At 34.5% G+C, this 20,939-nt stretch overlaps 1 long non-coding RNA gene across 10 annotated transcripts; it reads left to right on the plus strand.

The window, feature by feature from the left end:
* Positions 1-459: 459 nt before the first annotated feature.
* Positions 460-9,510, plus strand: LOC114312395 (uncharacterized). Of its 10 annotated transcripts, XR_014349571.1 has the most exons (10): positions 1,468-1,596; positions 1,708-1,792; positions 3,385-3,466; positions 3,894-3,942; positions 5,202-5,321; positions 6,818-6,853; positions 8,293-8,341; positions 8,461-8,581; positions 8,865-8,952; positions 9,048-9,510. It is a non-coding gene; the product is annotated as an uncharacterized LOC114312395 (long non-coding RNA). The 10 variants fall into 10 exon arrangements; XR_014349567.1 differs by lacking the exons at positions 1,468-1,596; positions 1,708-1,792; positions 6,818-6,853 and adding exons at positions 460-593; positions 702-786; XR_014349574.1 differs by lacking the exons at positions 1,468-1,596; positions 1,708-1,792; positions 3,894-3,942 and adding exons at positions 460-593; positions 702-786.
* The last annotated feature ends 11,429 nt before the right edge of the window (positions 9,511-20,939 follow it).

The raw sequence follows: 20,939 nt of genomic DNA on the forward strand, positions 1-20,939 counted from the left end.
GGAGAGTGGTTTTTGAACTCTGATGGGACTGTTATCTCTTTGTCAAAATGTGAACCCTTGGATTGATTCAATCCAACAGCAAAAAAATGTCCAGAAACAAATTATATTTCAATAGTGGATTTATAATGTTGATTCAATCCTACGGTGAGTTTACAATGGGGTTTCTTCTTCCCTTCCATCCCCCTCTCTCTCTCTCTCTCTCTCTCTCTTTCTCTCTCTCTCTCTCTCTCTCTCTTCAAAATTCAATCCTACGGTGATTCAATCCATCTCTCCCACTCTCAGAGTTTTCTCCAAACTACCTAGCAGATAATAGATCGGCAACAAACCAGCAAATCGGACCAGCAGATCAACGACATACATAGCAAATCGGTGAGGTTCTTCAAAATCTTGACTATATTTGTTCATTCCTTTGTTTTCACATACCAGCCCTTTGTATATTACAGATTTTTCTCTCTCTCTTCAAAATTCAATCCTACGGTGATTCAATCCATCTCTCCCACTCTCAGAGTTTTCTCCAAACTACCTAGCAGATAACAGATCGGCAACAAACCAGCAAATCGGACCAGCAGATCAACGACATACATAGCAAATCGGTGAGGTTCTTCAAAATCTTGACTATATTTGTTCATTCCTTTGTTTTCACATACCAGCCCTTTGTATATTACAGATTTTTTTTGTTCTTTTTCTTTGCAAAATCATAGAACGATTTTGGGTTTGCAAAATCATAGAACGATCGGCGACATACATAGAACGATTCGCAAAATCATTCATTTTCATACCAGACCTGTGAGTTTTGTTGATTTTTCTTATACAGATAATATAAAAGAATTTGAATGGTTGGGTTTCACGAATTTGATTTTGATTTTGGGTTTGGGTTTGGGTTTGGGTTTCGCAAAATCAACCCATTTACTATCATTTGGTTGTTACCAAAATGTTCGATAACCATTCTATATTCCTTGCTTATTAAGTGTTTGATAAAATATTTCAATGGAATTATTCTCTAAATCCAGTTGATGGTATCCTCTAAATTAATATTCCTCTAAAATGTTTCTTGGATGATTCCCATTATCCTCTAAATTCCATCAACTGGAATTATTGGGATAAAATGTCAGTATTGTTGGGTGGTGGGTCTAGAGATGTGAAGTTGATAACCATTCAATGGGTGGGTCTGGAGATGTAACCATTCAATTTGATAACCATTCGATGTTTGATAATTTACTCAATTTTTATGGCTGGTGGAGATGTGACTGATGTCCATTTGTCAAAATGTGAACCCTTGGATTGATTCAATCCAACAGCTAAAAAATGTCCAAAAACAAATTATATTTCAATGGTGGATTTATAATGGTGATTCAATCCTACGGTGAGTTTACAATGGGGTTTCTTCTTCCCTTCCATCCATCTCTCTCTCTCTCTCTCTCTCTCTCTCTCTCTCTCTTCAAAATTCAATCTCTCTCTCTCTTCAAAATTCAATCCGACGGTGATTCAATCCATCTCTCTCACTCTAAGAGTTTTCTCCAAACTACATAACAGATAGCAGATCGGCGACAAACCAGCAAATCGGACTAGCAGATCGGCGACATACATAGCAAATCGGTGAGGTTCTTCAAAATCTTGACTATATTTGTTCATTCCTTTGTTTTCACATACCAGCTCTTTGTATATTACAGATTTTTTTTTTTGTTCTTTTTCTTTGCAAAATCATAGAACGATTTTGGGTTTGCAAAATCATAGAACGATCGGCGACATACATAGAACTATTCGCAAAATCATTCCTCTTCATACCAGCCCTGTGAGTATTGTTGACTTTTCTTACACAGATAATATAAAAGAATTTGAATGGTTGGGTTTCACGAATTTGATTTTGATTTTGGGTTTGGGTTTGGGTTTGGGTTTCGCAAAATCAACCCATTTACTATCATTTGGTTGTTTCCAAAATGTTCGATAACCATTCTATATTCCTTGCTTATTAAGTGTTTGATAAAATATTTCAATGGAATTAGTAGGCACACAAATGGAATTATCTCTAAATCCAGTTGAAGGTATCCTCTAAATTAATATTCCTCTAAAATGTTTCTTGGATGATTCCCATTATCCTCTAAATTCCATCAACTGGAATTATTGGGATAAAATGTCAGTATTGTTGGGTGGTGGGTCTGGAGATGTGAAGTTGATAACCATTCAATGGGTGGGTCTAGAGATGTAACCATTCAATGGTGGGTTATTGCTATTGCTATTGCTATTGAATCAATATAATCAATATTGTTATTCTATTGGTGGGTTATTGTTTAATCTAAATTTTTAAAAATGGAATTATTCAACAAATTCAATGCTTTAAATACTAAAAGGATAATGGGAATCATCCTCTAAATCCAGTTGATGGTATCCTCTAAATCCAGTTGATGGAATTTACAGACAACAAATCCAGTTGATGGAATTTAGTAAGCACTTTTTGTTTTCGGTTTGATTTTGTGGAGAATTGGGAATCATCCCAATAATTTTTTAACTTGATTTTGGATCATGGTAATCATCCAACTACCAATATTATTCTTCTTTTGATTTTTTTATGTGGTTATTTTTCTATGTGAGTTTTTCTGAGTTTAGGCTTAAGTTGCAATGATGTTGTGTATATTTTTTCTTTGTTAGGAATAGACATAATTTCTTTACTTGCATTTAGCTAAACCTTTCAGATTCACTTTTCTAAATTCTATACCTTTCAGATTCACTTTTCTAACACCTATAAAATTTTCATGACACATAAGCATTCAATTTTGCTATAGAATTGTTGGTTATCTTCTTCAACATTACCTTTAGTCAGGTAACTAATTGCAAATTTTGCTAGAAAGTTGTGGCGGTTGTTTTTGATGGTCAAATTTTGGATGTTCTGTAAAATGCCTCAATTAAAATAGTTTACTTTCTTATATAATTGTCCTTTTTTGTTGTTCAAATAGTGAGTAAATCTATCAAGCCAAGTAAATGGCTAAACAACCTTTCCTACAGAGAGTTTGATTAACCATGCTTGAATGCACTTAGTGATGGTAATGTAAATGTCTTAATTGATCAAAGTTATCTTATAGTTTATTCTACATTCCCTCCCCCCCCCCCTTCCCTACACACAAAAAAAAAAAAAAAAAAAGTGAGTGAATCCATCATAGTTTATTCTACATTCCCCCCAAACAGTGAATGATACATGCCTTGGATATTTGGAAAGATTAACAAAAATATAGGTATATTCAAATTGGTGAATCAATCAATGGGAGTTGGATCTTGTTTTTAATAATAAACAGTGGGCAATTTTTAGGGAGTTGATTTTAGATAATGGATAGTGGATAATGGATAATGGAGCTTGCTTGCTTATATGTTTTATTCTTCCTTTTGCTTCAGGTACATATGCCTTGGGTTGAAGGTGTGTTTGATTAGCTCATAAAAAGTTGTTATGGCTTTGTTTGCTACAATGGTTGATTAGGTAATTGGTCTGCCTTCCATTGATGGATTTGTCAATAATTTGTTGCTATTCTATTGTTTAACTTGGCTTCATTTTACATGTTGTGAAAATTAAGAATCTTAAATTTTTACTAGCTAAGCTTCATTTTATTTGTTGCAGTTTATGTTTTTTGTTCAGAGATGGTAGAGAAACAAGAACCAAGAAAAGTGAATAATTGATTTTTTTTATGCTAATAATTTGGGTCTTCTATTTTAATTTTTGAATTTCATACTATTTTGATGATAATTATTGTGATAATTTTTATTGTAATTTTAAAAATTAGCATGGTTTAGAATGCCTTTATGGTTGATTTTATTGTTTTTCAAAAACAAGATGTTTTAGTTTGTTTTGATTAGACTTGAAAATTTCAAGTTAGATAATGAATGGAAGTGTTGTGTGGGTCTATTAGTGAATGTTTCAGGAAATGGAGAGCAATGGCATAACGGCCCATTTAACAAGTGAGCCTTTTTTTTTTCTTCACAATTTTAGAAGTTTATTTATTGAGTTTCTTTTTATTGGAATTTTTCTTCTTGGTAGGTGATTTTGGGGGTGGAAGAGAAATTTAGATTATATTGATTCAATAGAATAACTTTGCATATTACTTTTTTTTACTTCCTTAACTCTACCAGTGCTTATAATCAATTAAAATTTTAATTTTAAAACTTAGACACTGTAGGCACAATTGTATATTCATTTTAAAATAGATGTGACAAAAAAATGTGGTTATAATAAATTAAATTTTTGATTGGATAGGTTAGAGTCAATTTTTTTTTTCTTCTTCTTCTTCCCTTTACTCCTGTGACTCTTAACTCAATATATTTTTGTTTCATTGGGTGAAAACCATCTGTTATTTTTTACAAGAGCTAAGCCTATTATTTCCTTCTTCTTTTTTTCCTCTCATTTTTTATTTTACTTTCAAAGTGAGGATTGTAAGTTCTGATAAAAAATAAAACAAATTATGCTTTCAGCTTTGCCAGTTAAACAATGCTGAGATTGGCTCAATGAGGTCTAGAAATAATTTGTTAAAAAAAAAAAAAACAGTAAAGAGGCCTAGAGTAACAAAAGTTAGTTTTAAGCCAATTGGCGGTTTTGATTTTTCTTCAAATATTTGGTTTTGGAACTACATTAATTCAGTAGACTATCTATGTTATTAGTTAGTCATCTTGGAGTAATGAGTGATGGCGTAAACTTACTTTATGCTTGAAGCAGTTTAAACCTGCTTTATACTTTTAATTGGATGATTATGCATAATGGTACCTCATAAGTGAAGAAGAATGTGGTTTCACTATCAACGCTTAATGTTTGTTTCAGCTATTCAAAAATAGGCACTTAAATAGCTTACAAAAGCCTAGGCCCAATTCAGACCAAGGTTTTTTAAATAGGCACTTAATATGGAAAGAAGGGTTTTGAATTTGTCTTATGTGGCAAGAAATTGTCTTAGTTAACAAGTGAAAGAATTAACTGATAGAATTTTTATGCCCTTTTGAGGAGCCTTCTATTACCACTAGAATTAGAAAGTGGAAAAAATGACACAAACTATACAAAATTTCAATATATATTTTTTTTAGTATCTTTATCAAAAAATGACATAAATTTTACAAATTTCAACATGATACATATAAATTACAATTATGTTTTGATCTTAACATTAGGCGTTGGCATACACTAATATATTGATATAGCTCATTCTCTTCTCTTTCCTCATTTCAATACACAGCTACACTACAGCATCAGCAAATGGCTCTGTTTCTCTCTCTATGCTCTGTTTTGTTCATCTTCTCTCTCTACAGCATCTATGCTTCCGCAACTCTTCCTCCTCTTCAACCACATCTTGATGGTAAGCACTGCCTCACTCCTTTTTACTTGCTTTATATACATCTCACATTACATCTCTATTTCTCTTTTTGGAAGAAATTGCTTGAATGTGATGTGGTTAAGTTCTGATTTGGTTTATAAATCAACAAAGTTTTTTTACTTTTTAGAGTAACTCTAGCACTACATTTTAAAAATTATAATGTAGTTATCCAAAAGGTGTGAGGCAACTTTAATTTTACTTTTTTATTTTATATATCAAAAGTATATATAAAATAATTTTACTTTTTAATTTTATCTCACAACTTTACCTAATATGTGTACTCCAACAACAATTGCTACTCATGAAATTAGTTTGCCTAGCTTTTAGAACTCTCTAAATGTAGATCCATTCTTGGTGAGTTTGGGACTAGCAAAAAAAAAATAGAGTTTTTCCTTTTAGTATTTTTTTTTTAAAAAAAAAATGTGTAGAAAAAATTTACTTTTTCAAGTCAATCTACTAGATCTAAAAAAAAACAAACAAACAAACAAACAAACAAACAAAACAAAAAATTGAAAAAATTCTTCTAAAAGGTTCATTAAAAATAAAAAAGTCTTTCGTTTTTTTTTTTTCCCCATCTTAGTTGAATATAAAAATGTAATATTTTCTAAAAGGCTACCTATAATTTTTCCTTTTTTATTTTGAAAATTTATGCTAGACTCGAGAGTATTTTGTTGCAATTTCTACTTATAAAACAGAAATAAATTAAATAAGTTTAAAAAAATTGAACATAAAAATTGAAAGTTGAGAAATAAGTGCATTTGCCTTTATTGCCCATTTCACAAAATAGGCACATTTCTCTATCATCTTTATCCTAAATAGCATCCAAGTGGTAAACTCACATGAATATTATAAAATTTTATGTTCCACAGTTATCTTAGTAGTTTACATGGATTTTAATGTGTACTATTTGGGCGTTATTTTTATATATTTTTGAACAGTGACACTTTTGCCAAGTAAATTTTAAATTTTCTACTTTTTTCCACGATATGTACTATGAAAATATGTCATGTTCCTAAATACTCCTATCTAGACTTTATGTCCCTAAATAATTTTTTGAAATATACCATGTTCCTAAAGTAATCTTTCTTTTTTAATCTTTTTCCTTATTCATTCTAAATACTCTACCACTGTTCGTTGGATATGAATCTATAGGAATATGTTAGTTTTGATACTCATTTTCTTTGGAAAAATTCACAATAGTTTAAAGTTTGTAATATTTTATTTACCAGTGTGAGCACTTCCAAATTGAGGCATGAGTTATAGTTATAAAGGTAAATTCATGATTTAATTGTTAAGCTTTGTTAGAGGGCTTATTTAATATGATTTGAATTTTCTGGCTAGAGGATCATGTATATTTTTGGATCTCAATTAAAATATTATATTGTCCTTCGTCTCTCTTTTATCTTTAATTTGTATTTTTTAACCTTTATAATTAACATTGTTTCTAACTGGTTTGTTTTCTTGATGGGAACTCAAAGCAACATATTCATCCAAAAATGAATATTAAACACAAGGTAAACTTCTCACCTAATTTAAGTGTTTTTAGGTGAGAATATGGCTATGTAGGAGAGAATATTTAGGTGAGAATATGGCTACATAGCCATATCAGAAAATGAAAATGAAAATTATCTGATTATTAGGTGAGAATATTTTATGATTATTGACTACATAGCCCTGGGGCATTATTCAAAATACCCAAAAATGTGACATTTCATTGTGTTTTTAACTTTTATTTTTTGATTAATGTGATGAAATGAAACAAAATAAGAGAATCCCATTATTACCATTTGTAAATATATACCCAAAAAATAAATAAATAAATAAATCAAAGATCTCTAATAACGTGACATAAAGAAAAATTCCTAAGAACAAGCTGGTGCTTTGAAATCTTTAAGAGTTGCAAAAACAATAGAATTAGGTGCAACACTAATAGGGTTTGAAGCATGCACGAGCACTGGATACATAGTTGGTATATCCTTTGACTCCGTGAGCACCAAGGGGACACCATTTAACATCAACACATCACTTTGAATATTGCCATCCTTGGGAGTCAACTGGCACTCTTCCCTATGGATTTGTTGTTGTTTATCATCATAGTTGTCAGGATAGAAGTTCAAGTCATCCGCAACCGAAACTTCATAGGTAGTAGAATTTGACATGTTGATTAGAAGCAGTGAAATGCCCGACTGAGATAAAATAGAGTAAATTAATTTAATTAATGAAGTGATAGCTAAATGATATATTATTGAGAAGAAAGAGAAATTAAGCTAAAAAAGGTTAAGAATATTTCGCTTACTTCTTTCTTTGAACAATGAGAATATACGTGTAGATAAGGGGAACTGTCATAAGTGGTCTGAAGTACAATCTTTCCCATTAAGCGATGCCACAGAATAGCACTGTAGAAGAGCCAACCAAACATTAATTTAGAATAAATGTGTCAAAATGATAATTTAAGCTTTATTAAATAGTAAAGGGTAATAGAAAATCTCAATATTGACTAACCCGTAATAATCCGGATTAGGGATAAATGTTGTAATGTTGAGAAGGCCATAATTTCCTCCAATCAATGCCTGTCTGCAGAAAACCAGTTTCAGGAAAATATTCTGATATGGCTATGTAGGAAAATTATCCAGTTTTATGTCACATTTCTGGGTATTTTTCCAAAAATGAAAAACAGATGACAGAAAATGAAAACACAACTAAACAAGTACTTATTTTCGAGTATTCATATGTATATATAATCATAAATATTAAAATGATGGCCATTTTTAGAATTTTTCATTGTTTTTGTTTTTCAAAAAAACTACAAACAGAAACACAACTAAATGGCTAGGAAAATTATTTGTTCTATGTCACATATCGGGGTCATATACTATCCCAGAAAAATATATAGTAAAGAAGAAAATCTATACCTTTTTCCCAGATCTCATGTCGATTTTATCTCACACTGCAGGGAATAAGTTATTCAAAGCTTGCAAATTTACCACCTATAGTCGGCCTTTGTGAGTATTCAACACCCTTACTCTATTTTTCTTGCTAATTAAGTTCAACAAACTATTAAATTCACAAGATTTGATAGTCTTTAATGTATTAATTTTACTTGAATTGGGTTTTTATGCAGACTCAAGCTTCGTGGGATGCAGATTTTTATGTGAAGGCAAAGTCATATTTTGCTGCTGCTGTTGCTTCATGGGATGCAGATTTTTATGTCAAAGTTGATGATGATGTTCATGTAAATATAGGTAAGAAATTTGTTTTTAGTACTTGATATAAAAATAAAAAGCATACATGAAGGTCTAAAATCCAATATATAGATGCAAGACACTCAATGTGTTACAACTTTTAAATTCCCAATCGGGGTAGAAACTTTAGATGCCCATGTTCATATGAACCTCTAAATTCAAATCTACGACTGATATGATTGATTAAACAAGTTTTACTTGAAAATGAAATTATATATGTTTGTAACTCTACAAATTATTTATTTATTTTGTTGCATTGGGTAAGATGTTGTAAATTTAGCAGCAACACTAGGAGAAACTTTGGCAAGATACAGGAAAAAGCCACGGGTGTATATCGGATGTATGAAATCTGGTCCTGTCCTTGCTCAGAAGTAAGTGGAATTTTGTCCTAAAATTCTTGCTGTTAACTGGATGTTGAGAAAGTGTTAAGCTTTTAGATGTCTTATTTGTGCACTCTGTGGAACAGGGGAGTGAGGTACCATGAACCTGAATATTGGAAATTCGGGGAGGCAGGAAACAGGTATTTTAGACATGTTACAGGACAACTATATGCCATTTCAAAAGATTTGGCTACTTACATCTCGATAAACCAATTAAGTTATACTCTCACATGGTGTTAAAAATGAGAGATCAAAAAAAGAAATGTGCATGTATCAATGAAGCCATTTTCGCATAGAGAGAGAAAGTGTGGGTTTTTGATGATGATACAAATTGTGATTGATTTGTATCTATATATATAGATATATCTTTGTAAATGTGTGTGTATATGTATGAGGAATTTGGGGATCCTAGAGGTGAGAAAGATGAAGAAAAATGAAAACCATGTCTCTGGAAATGTGTTTGTCAATTGTGATGCATGGGTCCTAGAGAGAGAGAATCTCTCCTTATCCTTTTTTTTTTTTAAAGTTAATTACACTTTTGACGAGGCACATCTATCTAACTAGCTATATATTATACAAGTAAAAGTGAGTTTTTGTGAAGAGTTCTGTGAATTTAATCCTAACATTATTTTTTTAATCCTAACATTATTTACAACGTGCCTTCAGGCACGACCATACACTAGTAGATAAATAATACGTTTATTTTTTTCAATTCAAAAAAGATATTCAAGTTGAAAATTTTTTTTCAACAGAATATTTAAACTCTTTTTTAATTGAAAACACAAACAGAATATTTAAACAAACTGAAAATACAAAGTCTTATAAATTATTAGGGGTGCTCGTGGTTTGGCGGTTTGGTTGCGGCCAAAGTAATCTCAAATCTGCCATCCGTCCGCCAGATTGGCGGATTGGAGAAAATCAATCTGCAACCGTCCGCTCGTCATCACGCATCCGTCCAAAATGCGGTGGATCGGATCGGATCGGTTCGGTCGGTTTTGATGGATCGGTATATCCGCTACTCACCCCTAATGTTGAGTGGTTAAAAACTTATACATATCCTCAATAAATTTATTACCCCTCGTTAAGTATCTCTTTTTTATTATTTTGTCTCTCTTTCTACAATATCTCTATAAAACTTTTCTATTTCTCAATAAAGCTCTTCTTCTTCTCCTCCTCCTCCTCCTCCTCCTCTTCCTCTCCTCTCTCTCTCTCTCTCTCTCTCTCTCTCACACACACACACACACATCAACGCCATACACTTTTCACCATCGTCTTCTTCATTTATTGCCATCACTGATGATTTCAGATCGAGCCATTTCTATCTCCGATCTTCATCGGTGACTTTAGATCTGGCCATTTCAAATGTTGATGTATTATTTTGGATGTCAATCTGGTACAGTATCCTTCATCCCTATCAAGATGTAGCCATGACATGGTCATTGGAACTCATACCAATGAGATCGTCTATGTGTGTGTACATATCGATGGATTTCCATCAATCTATTTGTGAAGATCTGGTTGAAACAGATATGTTATTGTAAATTTTGGATATTAATGAATAAATTTACAGTAATAAATTTATCAGTCTTACATTTATCACTGATTTTTATCATCTTCTCTTGCCATCACAAGATCTAAGGAGGTAGTAGAAGTTGTAACGTAGTAAAGAAGGATGTTGTTTTTGCTAGAAAAAATAGTGTGATAATTGTCAAAAAACATTACCAAAAAAATATCACTAGAGGTTGGAGGTGTTCGCCAGTGGTTAGAGACAAGGACCAGAGATGATTGTTGATGAGAGAAGAGAGAGTCATGACAGTATTGATAATTGAGGATGCAGAAGGAGGGGGGGCATTTTGGAAATATTGATAGATGAAAAAAGGAGCATGACTTGTAGGTAAATAAGTCTAGTCAATAAGACATGCTCGTAAGTGTTCCTAAATTTTAAATATTCGAAAATGGATATTTTATTTTTACTTGAGTTGGAGGTTTCAGGGGATTTTATTTGCACTAAAAAAATCATTTAGTACATCAAATTTCTTAGTACTCACTATTAAATTATTTAGGATTATAATTTACTCTCAATACTTCCTATATATTTTCACAAATTACCCATAAAATCATAATTTGTGATACATCTGAATAATAAATAAATCAATTCAAAAATGACTATCTCCCAGTCTTCTCAGCAATGGTACTCCTACATAGGAATGGCAACGGGGCGGGGCGGGGCCGGGGATCACCCTCCCCGTCCCCGATCCCCGATGGTAAGAATGTCCCCGTCCCCGGCCCCGATCCCCGACGGGGAACCTATTACCATCCCCATCCCCGTCCCCTAACGGGGATCGGGTTTCCCCGACCCCGAAAATTCCCCGGATCCATAAAAAAAAAAAAAAAAAAAAAAGAAGCAAACACAATAGTAACATCCTCAACATCAACATCATCAACAACAATATCATCAAACAACATTAACAACACACAAATAAATCTGAGTAGAGAGAGATAAATCTAAGTATAGAGAGAGAGAGAGATCCATCTGCTCAGATCTGGCGTGGCAGAGGGAACGTCGTCGTCGGAGGTCTCGGAGGAGAAGGAGGTGGCCCTCGTCGGAGGAGGAGGAGGAGGAAGAGGAGTTGGCGGTCGTCGTCGTCATCGTCGAAGGAGGAGGAGGAGGTTCTGATTCGGTGGAACGTCGGAGGAGGAGGAGGGAACGTCGTCGTCGGCTGTAGACACTTTATTCGGCAATGATTCTGTAGACACCTTATCTGCCATTGATCTTCACAAGAGCTACACAGCCGAGAGAGAGAGGGAAAGGGGCTCTCAGATCAGAGATGTGAGTGTGATGTGAGTGAGAGAGAGGACCTAAAGACATATAATATAATATATATATATATATATATTATAATAACTCTAAACATATAATATAATATATATATAACCCTAAACATATAATATAATATATATATATATATATTATAATAACTATACCCGGGGATCAATCGGGGATCTGTCGGGGGCGGGGCCGGGCCGGGCCGGGGTTGGGGAACTTATCCCCGTCCCCGGCCCGAAAATCACCGGGGATTTAATTTTCAATACCATCCCCGCTCCTATGGGGATAATTTTCGGGGAAAAACCGTTCTAATCGGGGTCGGGGGATCGGGTCCCCATCGGGCCGGGTTTAAATTGCCATCCCTACTCCTACATTCTCGTCATGGGCAAATACTGAAAAGGAAAACCAAATGCAACAATATTATTCTTGTCATTGTTGTGAATCCCGTTTGGTTACCGGACGTTACACACTGTTTTAAGAAGAAAGCAGTACAGTGAACATGTGAACACATTTTAGCTCATTTTCCAGCTAGTCCCCAACTACTTCGGACATACCAGCTTGATTCGCCCTTCTTCCGGCCATACCAATTGTTCTGTTATTCACCATTGGCAAGAAAAAAAATAAAAATAAAGAGTTATTTTTCTTCCGACCACCATACCGGCTGCTTGCCGATTTCTTTTTCATCTAATGTTGATTCATCAATTCTTCTAGATTTGTCTTCTTTGCAAATCAGATTTATGGTGAATTTTAATAGGGTGAATTGGAATTTTGGAATGAGGAAAAAGATAAAAAGAAAATAATTAAAATTTGAAAAAGAAGATGAATAAATTTAAATATCAAGAATATATATAAGTGATTATGATGTATCATGAGAAAAAATATATATATCTTGTATTTTAAAGTTTAATGTATACTTGTGGGGATATATTTTCTGAGTACCAACACGTGGCAAGGTGACGCCGACGTGTCAGCCGAGGTGCCACGTGTCCTGGTCGTGACGCCGAGGTGATCTCGGCAAGGCCGAGGTTATCTCCGAAGATATCGGAATCCGAGATAAGCGGATAAGGGACAAGAGTCCTAGAATGAAGAGGGAACTCAACTTGGATATGGACAAGAGGACAAGAGTCCTAGATTGGGAGAAGACTTCAGTTTGGGTAAAGATAAGACTCTTAGAGAGTTTATCACTAGTCCCACTGGGAGTCCCAGATTAGCAGTAATCCTAAGTCCATTAGGGTCAGGCTCCTAGTGGGACTTGGATTGTGTTGGCTATAAAAGAGAGGCACCCCCATGGGTCTAAGGTATGCTTTTGATACTCAAGCTTGTGAGTTTAGTACTTGATTTATCTTTGAGAGATATACTGACTTGATCATCGGAGTGCCCCCGGGTGGTCGAAACCACCGCGGGATTCTTATATTTCTGTTACAGGTCAGTCAGGTGCCATCTATTCTGCCAGTGCTCTCCAGCTGGTTACTAAGCGGGCAGTGTGGTCAGAAAATCACCCACACAATTTGGCGCCGTCTGTGGGAAAGAAAGAAGAATAGATGGCCAATGACAAACAGAATGACTAGATTAGAGACTACGCTCCTGCTGGGAGTGGAAGACCTATTGATCTCGACGTTGAAGGGGACAATAGCAACACAGACACTCGTGACTAGAGTCACGGAGTGAAAGAAGCCGGCCAGGAAGGTGACGCACCAAAGACAACAGATCGAAGCAACGAAGACGACCTCCAGGTATGAAAGGATAGATACCTGCGGAGGAACGAAGACCCTTCTAGAAGGGATGCAAAGACAGGGGGCATGAGCGCTCCCAAGAAGATAACATTCAAGTATAGAAGAGCTCAACCTGAGTGAGCAAATCCCGGATCCCAGATCCCAGAAGACATGATCTCGGCCTAGATGAGTAGGTCCGAGAAAAGAAGAGCTCAACCTGAGTGAGTAGATCCAAGATTCCAGAAGATAAGATCTCAGGACCTGAGTCCGAGAAGAGAAGAGCACAATGAGCAGATCTCAAATCCCAGAAGATAAAAAGGAAACACACAAGATCAGACTAAAGTTGGCCAGAATTGAGAAGTATGCTAGGGCCGAGGAAGACATGCCAGGAACAAAGGCATCGGAACAAGAAAAGAGAAACGGCTCGCCGATGCGAGGCCGAAAATCAAACTCAGGTTGAAGCCAAGTAAGATCAATAGAGAAACCAAGGCCGACAACCTCGGATTGAATTCAACCTCGGCGACAAGGTCGAAGCTACATGATGAGAACCCAAGTGGATCTTAAGTTCACATTGGGGGCAAAGAGAAGAAGAATGCGGTTACCACTTGTTGAAATTTGTAGCAATTTACAAGTTGGTTAAACCAATATGATGCTTAGCCGAAGTTAAGCCGATATGATACTTAACTGAAGTTAAGCCGAGATAATGCTTAACCGAAGTTAAGCCCAGATGATGTTTAACCGAAGTTAAATCGAGACGATGCTTAACCGAAGTTAAGCCGAGATAATGCTTAACCGAAGTTAAGCCGAAGATGATGTTTAACCGAAGTTAAACCGAGATAATGCTTAACCGAAGTTAAGCCGAGACGATGCTTAACCGAAGTTAAGCCGAGATGATGCTTAATTGAAATTAAGCCGAGATGATTCCTTGTCTCCACTTGTTGAAATTTGTAGCAATTTACAAGTTGGAGTCAAGCTGATTCCTTGTCTTGACTTGTTGAAATTTGTAGCAATTTACAAGTTGGAGTCAAGTTGATTCCTTAATTCACTTGTTGAAATTTGTAGCAATTTACAAGTTGGAATTAAGCTGATTCCTTATATTCACTTGTTGAAATTTGTAGCAATTTACAAGTTGGAGTTAAGCCGAGATTACTGTTTCTCTTCACTTGTTGAAATTTGTAGCAATTTACAAGTCGAAGTGAAGCCGAGGTTATAGTCTGCACACTTGTAGCAATCTACAGGTTGGTTAAACCAGAGAAGATGCTTAACACTTGTTGAAATTTGTAGCAATTTACAAGATAATGTTAAGCCGACATGTGATCATCTGTTGAAATTTGCAGCAATTTACAGGTTGAGGTAAAAGCTAAGTATATTGTTTAAACACTTGTTGAAATTCGTAGCAATTTACAAATAGATTATTGTTTAACACTTGTTATGTTAATCCTTGTTGAAATTTGTAGCAATTTACAAGTAGGCTAGACCGAGATCACCGTTTAAACACTTGTTGAAACTTGAGAAAAAGTTTGCAAAGTTAACATTGAGTAGTATATGTTTCACACTTGTTAGAATTTATGAAAAGTTTGCAGGTCAGTATCTTGCCGAAGTAAAAGTTTTGTAGCTATTATACCCGAGATATGTAACCCCGAGAAGATTGCACAAAGTAGGCAAAGTATGAAAGGCATGCACAATATTCTAAGTGTAGAATCTTGCAAGAGCAGTTAGAAGAAGATCAAAACAGAATTCGTCGTGATTGACACACCTTCACCTTATAACATCATCTTGGGAAGGCGATGGTTGCATGCAATGGGGGCAGTTCCCTCAACGTTGCATCAACTATTGCGGTTCTCCACAGAACATGGGATTGAAAGAGTCAGAGGGGATCAACTGCAGGCGAAGAATTGCTCCATGGCAGCAATGAAAACTACCTGCAACATTCGGGAACCAGGGAAGGCAGAGATTGAAGACGAGGACATGGAGGTCCTAGATGATGTCGACAAGGAGCCAGCCAAAAAGAGTGAAGAGACACTGAAGAAAATCCTCGTCCGGGAGGGCGACGAAGAACGCTTCATTCAGAGAAGGAAAGTTGAATTAGACATTGAAGAACAAGGAGGCACATCGGCCATATGCAGAGCTTACATTATCTAAAGAACAAAAACGTACAAGAGTACAAGCGACAAAAAAAAAGAAGAAAAACTTCAAAAACTGAGATGATGCTTAACCGAAGTTAAGCCGAGATGATGTTTAACCGAAGTTAAACTGAGGAGATGTTTAACTGAAGTTAAACTGAGATGATACTTAACCGAAGTTAAACCGAAATGATGTTTAACACTTGTTGAAATTCTGAGGGAATTTACAAGCTAAAGAGTGCACAAAGTTAAATGTCGGCAAAAGATTCTCCAGAGTCAAACGTCATTTTGATTAGAACCACTAAATGCACGCCAGAAGTGGTGACCAGAATTGTGAAAAGGAATAAATGCTTCAAGAAATAGCGATGATAGTTTGCAAAGGCCAAAAGAAAGAGGGTCTAAAGAGGGTGAATTAAATACCAGAAGTTTTAGTACATCGGCGAAAGAAGAACACATCAGGTCTGTGACTACAGCATGAAGCCCACTTCCCTAATGTGATCCTAAGTACAACTTGCGTTCACATTAGGGGCCAGGGAGAAGGTGTAGGGGGAAGGGATGATAATTAAGGAGCAAGGAATGTTAACACTTGTTGAAATTTTTGAGCAAATTACAAAATGAGTTAACCGAAGATTATGAAGTCTACCACTTGTTGAAATTTGTAGCAATTTACAAGTTTGGTATAGCCGAGATAACACTGAAAGACGTTTCCAAGATATGATCAACCGAGATGACCAACTAGCTTGTTAAGAGCTGAGAAAGTTGGCAAGTACAAAAATGAAGACCTTAAAAAACTAGGGACTGAAAGCAAGAACGTCGGACTAATCTACTTCGACGGACGACAATGGTTCAGCCTCGGCAGTCAGTTGGAGGAGCTTCTCTACCGCTACCTCGGCATCAATTTTAAGAAGGAAGCAAACTACTCGGCATCAGCGGTAGGTTATGTCTCACCCCCAGAAGACAGTTGGAAAGAACTTCTCAGCAGCCTTCTCAGCCACGAGCTCAGCATCAACCTCCTGAAGAGTTTGATCAAAGCTCTTCTTAGCGATTGGCACCTCGAAGTTTTGAAAGCAAGGATTGAAAGCAAAAAATCTGGGAAAAGACACAGAAAACAGAAACAAGAATGTAATTCGTAAATCAAAAATGGTGATGAAGCTATCAGGAAATTAAGACAAAAGGATTGCACAGGTGTGTCAAGCCAAGAACAGTGACAGAAATCAACAGATATGTGAACAGTGTGTAGCCAAGAAGATGATTTGGAAATAACGGGTAAAACAAGCAATGGTGATTAACAATGAAGCAGAGCTTCTTGGAAAGCAACAAGAAATAAAACCAGGAGGAACAGTGGCTTACCAGAAAGAGGGAAGACGGAATGAGAATCGCCGAAGTCTGACGACAATGACAGAATGACGTAAAGCTTCACTGGAGAAGAGAAACGAAGACAGTTGCAGAAGCTTGAAAGCTTGGAACAAATGACGGATTTAAGCAAAAGAGTTAGAAAGAGAAGAAGCCAGAGGATTAAATGAGAAAAGAGAAAAATAGTCAAGAAGACGACAAAGTTCAAGAATAAAGCCAAGTGCACTGGCACTAAGTAAGTATGTGAAGAATAAGAAAGTAATGACCCAGACACAATGCTAGCAACAGAAAGTGGATATGACAAGAAAAGTGCCAGGAATTCAAACAATTCAAAACTTGAAGACAGATGAAAATAGAAGGCAACAGATGGCAAATAAACAGATTCAAAGTAAATCAGAAGAGTTAAGAAAGATTGAGCTTAATAGTAAGTAAAGAGTTTATGAACCTACAAAGTGAAATGAACGCCGATATGAAAATCGCCGGAGTCAAATAGATGACTGAAAATCGGGAACTCACCAGAGAGTGTGAGTGGAGCAGTTGCAAAGCTCTTGGAGTTTACGAATTAATGGAACCAGAACCTCGGCTAGGAGGTGCGATTTCAAGCAGCTTGGAAAGCATGAAACTTGATTCTTGACACCAGTGGACAGTAAAGTCCAGGGAACTTTGAAGTCGGTGAGTTTGATCTCAGACAGAAGAGCATAAATGAACGAACAGTGTAGGTTCCATCACCTCAGAATGCCGAGGTAATAGAACCTAGGGGGCAGTTGTGGGGATATATTTTCTGAGTACCAACACGTGGCAAGGTGACGCCGACGTGTCAGCCGAGGTGCCACGTGTCCTGGTCGTGACGCCGAGGTGATCTCGGCAAGGCTGAGGTTATCTCCGAAGATATCGGAATCCGAGATAAGCGGATAAGGGACAAGAGTCCTAGAATGAAGAGGGAACTCAACTTGGATATGGACAAGAGTCCTAGATTGGGAGAAGACTTCAGTTTGGGTAAAGATAAGACTCTTAGAGAGTTTATCACTAGTCCCACTGGGAGTCCCAGATTAGCAGTAATCCTAAGTCCATTAGGGCCAGGCTCCTAGTGGGACTTGGATTGTGTTGGCTATAAAAGAGAGGCACCCCCATGGGTCTAAGGTATGCTTTTGATACTCAAGCTTGTGAGTTTAGTACTTGATTTATCTTTGAGAGATATACTGACTTGATCGTCGGAGTGCCCCCGGGTGGTTGAAACCACCGCGGGATTCTTATATTTCTGTTACAGGTCAGTCAGGTGCCATCTATTCTGCCAGTGCTCTCCAGCTGGTTACTAAGCGGGCAGTGTGGTCGGAAAATCACCCACACAATACTGATCTTATTAGTAAACTTATATTATTATAAAATAAAAATTTAAATTTGACATATTGAATTATTATTTAAGTGTAAATAGAATCACTCGGACCTAGTGGTTTTTTATGAGAAAAAACGTAGGCCGTTGAAAGCGGTTTTGGGCCAAAGGCCGATGATAGCTTACTGCCCAAATAGGTGGCATGGATGTCTAAAAGCCCAAAAGAAGGCTCTTGAGCCCAATCAACTAAAATTGTAAAACAAATAATATTCGAGCTGGATTCATTTTGATACATTAGCAGGGTGTTTCTTTGGGCAAATTAGATAAAAGAGAATGTAATTTACTAGACTATTAATCTTCGGATATATTGTCTATGGATTATTTGATTGGGAATGATGTATATCTTCTGTTTGTTTCTTGCGGCTAAATTCAATCTCTTGGTCCTTCAGAAAAGGAAAAAGAATTTCATGTTTATCCTGTCAAGAAAGGAGAATAAGCCAAATCCTATTCACCATGTTTGTTTTCAATTTTTAAAAGGATTTTTTTTTTTCATATTTTTTTGCTTTTACTGATTTTTTTAATATTTTAAGCAATTTTTTTTTTAATTTTTAGATATATCTACCATAAATACACTGAAAAAGTATAATTTTCATTAAAAAAATCTTTAAAAAATTCACTAATTACCAAAAATTTAAAATAAATTTTTTTTTTAAAAAATAAAAATTCAATATATTGTTCATACTTTTGTGTATTTATTAATTTTTTAAAATATTTTTTTACAAATATTTTATTTTTTAGATACATCTAAGAATGTGCATCTAAAAAAATATAAAAAATTAAAAATTTTAAAATATTCACTGAAAATAAAAAAAAAATACAAAAAATAAAAAACTCAATTCTAAAAAATTAAATTCAAAAAACTGAAACTAAATCCACTGATTGATTCTTTTTTTTCTTTTTTTTTTTTGGTTGCAAATTTTAGGTCAAAACACAATTTAAAAGCTTGTTCGACAATTTAAAATTGAACATTTTTGTACTGAGCTTGATATTGACTTGACAAGCTAAAAAACATTTTGAGGGAATATAAGAATGAACAATTTGAGTTTGACTTGACTTAAAGGACATTTGACACCCCTTAAAACAAAAACAAAAAAATTAGTCAAGTTTGAATTCATTTAAAATTATTTATTTTTCAAATTAAGGTGATGTTTGACCTGACCTAGATAAATATATTTTTTCAATTTTTTTGGATAAAAAAGTAAATAATAAAAATAATATATATATATATATATATATATATATGTGTGTTTAGAATAACTTTTTAACGTTTTACAAAAAAAAATATAATTTAAAATAATGGATAGAAATGTAAGTTTACTTTTATACCCCTACTTTTTAACCAATAAAGTTGCAAGACGTGTGATGAGACTTTAAGGCTATGTTTGTTTATGTTTTTAAACTAGTTTTTTACACCAGAGTTTGAATATGATGTTTGTTTAGTGTTTTATAATCACATTTTGAAAGCTCTGCGGAGAGCTCTGTCTTAGTCGCTTTCTCATCCGCGCTTTTTAGAATTTTTTTTAAAAAATTTTGTCTGACGGGACGTTCGGCTAGTCGACCGGCCGGTTGACCGGAATAGTGAATTTTTTTTTTTTTTTTTTTTGCAATTGATATGTTAATTTTTATATAATCGAAAAAAATATTTTTTGAAATTTTTAAAATTTTTTATGTGCTTTAAAATAATTTTGAGTTGTATATTTAGTAATGAGTTGTAAATTTTTATATCAAATATCAAATGTCACATCAACAATTTCACACTCAAATCAAAACTTTTTTCAAAATTATTTTCAAAACTCTTTACCAAATAACACTCAAATCATAATTTCAAACATCACAAACTCAAAATATAATTCATACTCTCAAATCATAATTACAAAACACAACCAAACGCAGGCTAATTTTTTTTATTTTTTTTCATTGGCCCTGCAGCGGCTGAACAGTTACCACCTGTCGTTATAATTGCACGTCTTACAATCATAACACGCAATAAAACACAACCCTTTATCCATTTGTACTCGGGAATCTCTACCAATGGAGTACATTTTTGTAATTTTACTTTTTTTTTTTTTTGGCTTTTGGATGTTGAATTTTTTTTTTTTTTTTTTTGTATCGTCTTGTTTTTTGAGATTACGATTGTTGATCAAAAAATTTCACATTTCTTTTCAAAACTTATAACAAAATTAAAATTTTAAAATTCCAAAAATCTTGGGCGAATTGCACTAGCGGTCCCAATAACTTAGACTTTGTGTCACTTTGATCATTAATTTTTCAATTGTGACATATTTGATTCTGAATTTTGAATCTTGTTTCAAATAATGACAATTGAAGATATCATTGCTCAATTTTAAGGGCAAAGTTATCAATTTGATAAAATATAAACTAATCTGATAAAAATAAATGTTAAAAAAATATTTTTAAATTTTTAAAAATTATTTCTACCCACTAAAGATAAAATTATAAAAAAATTGATAAATTTTTTAGATATTTATTATTATTTATTTTTACCAAATTAATTTTTATCATGTGTTTGGATGATTATAATGTAATGGTGGTTGGTTACATTTTCATTAAAT

Source organism: Camellia sinensis, chromosome 13 (assembly GCF_055761805.1).
Source record: "Camellia sinensis isolate YWXY chromosome 13, ASM5576180v1, whole genome shotgun sequence".
NCBI lineage: Eukaryota > Viridiplantae > Streptophyta > Magnoliopsida > Ericales > Theaceae > Camellia > Camellia sinensis.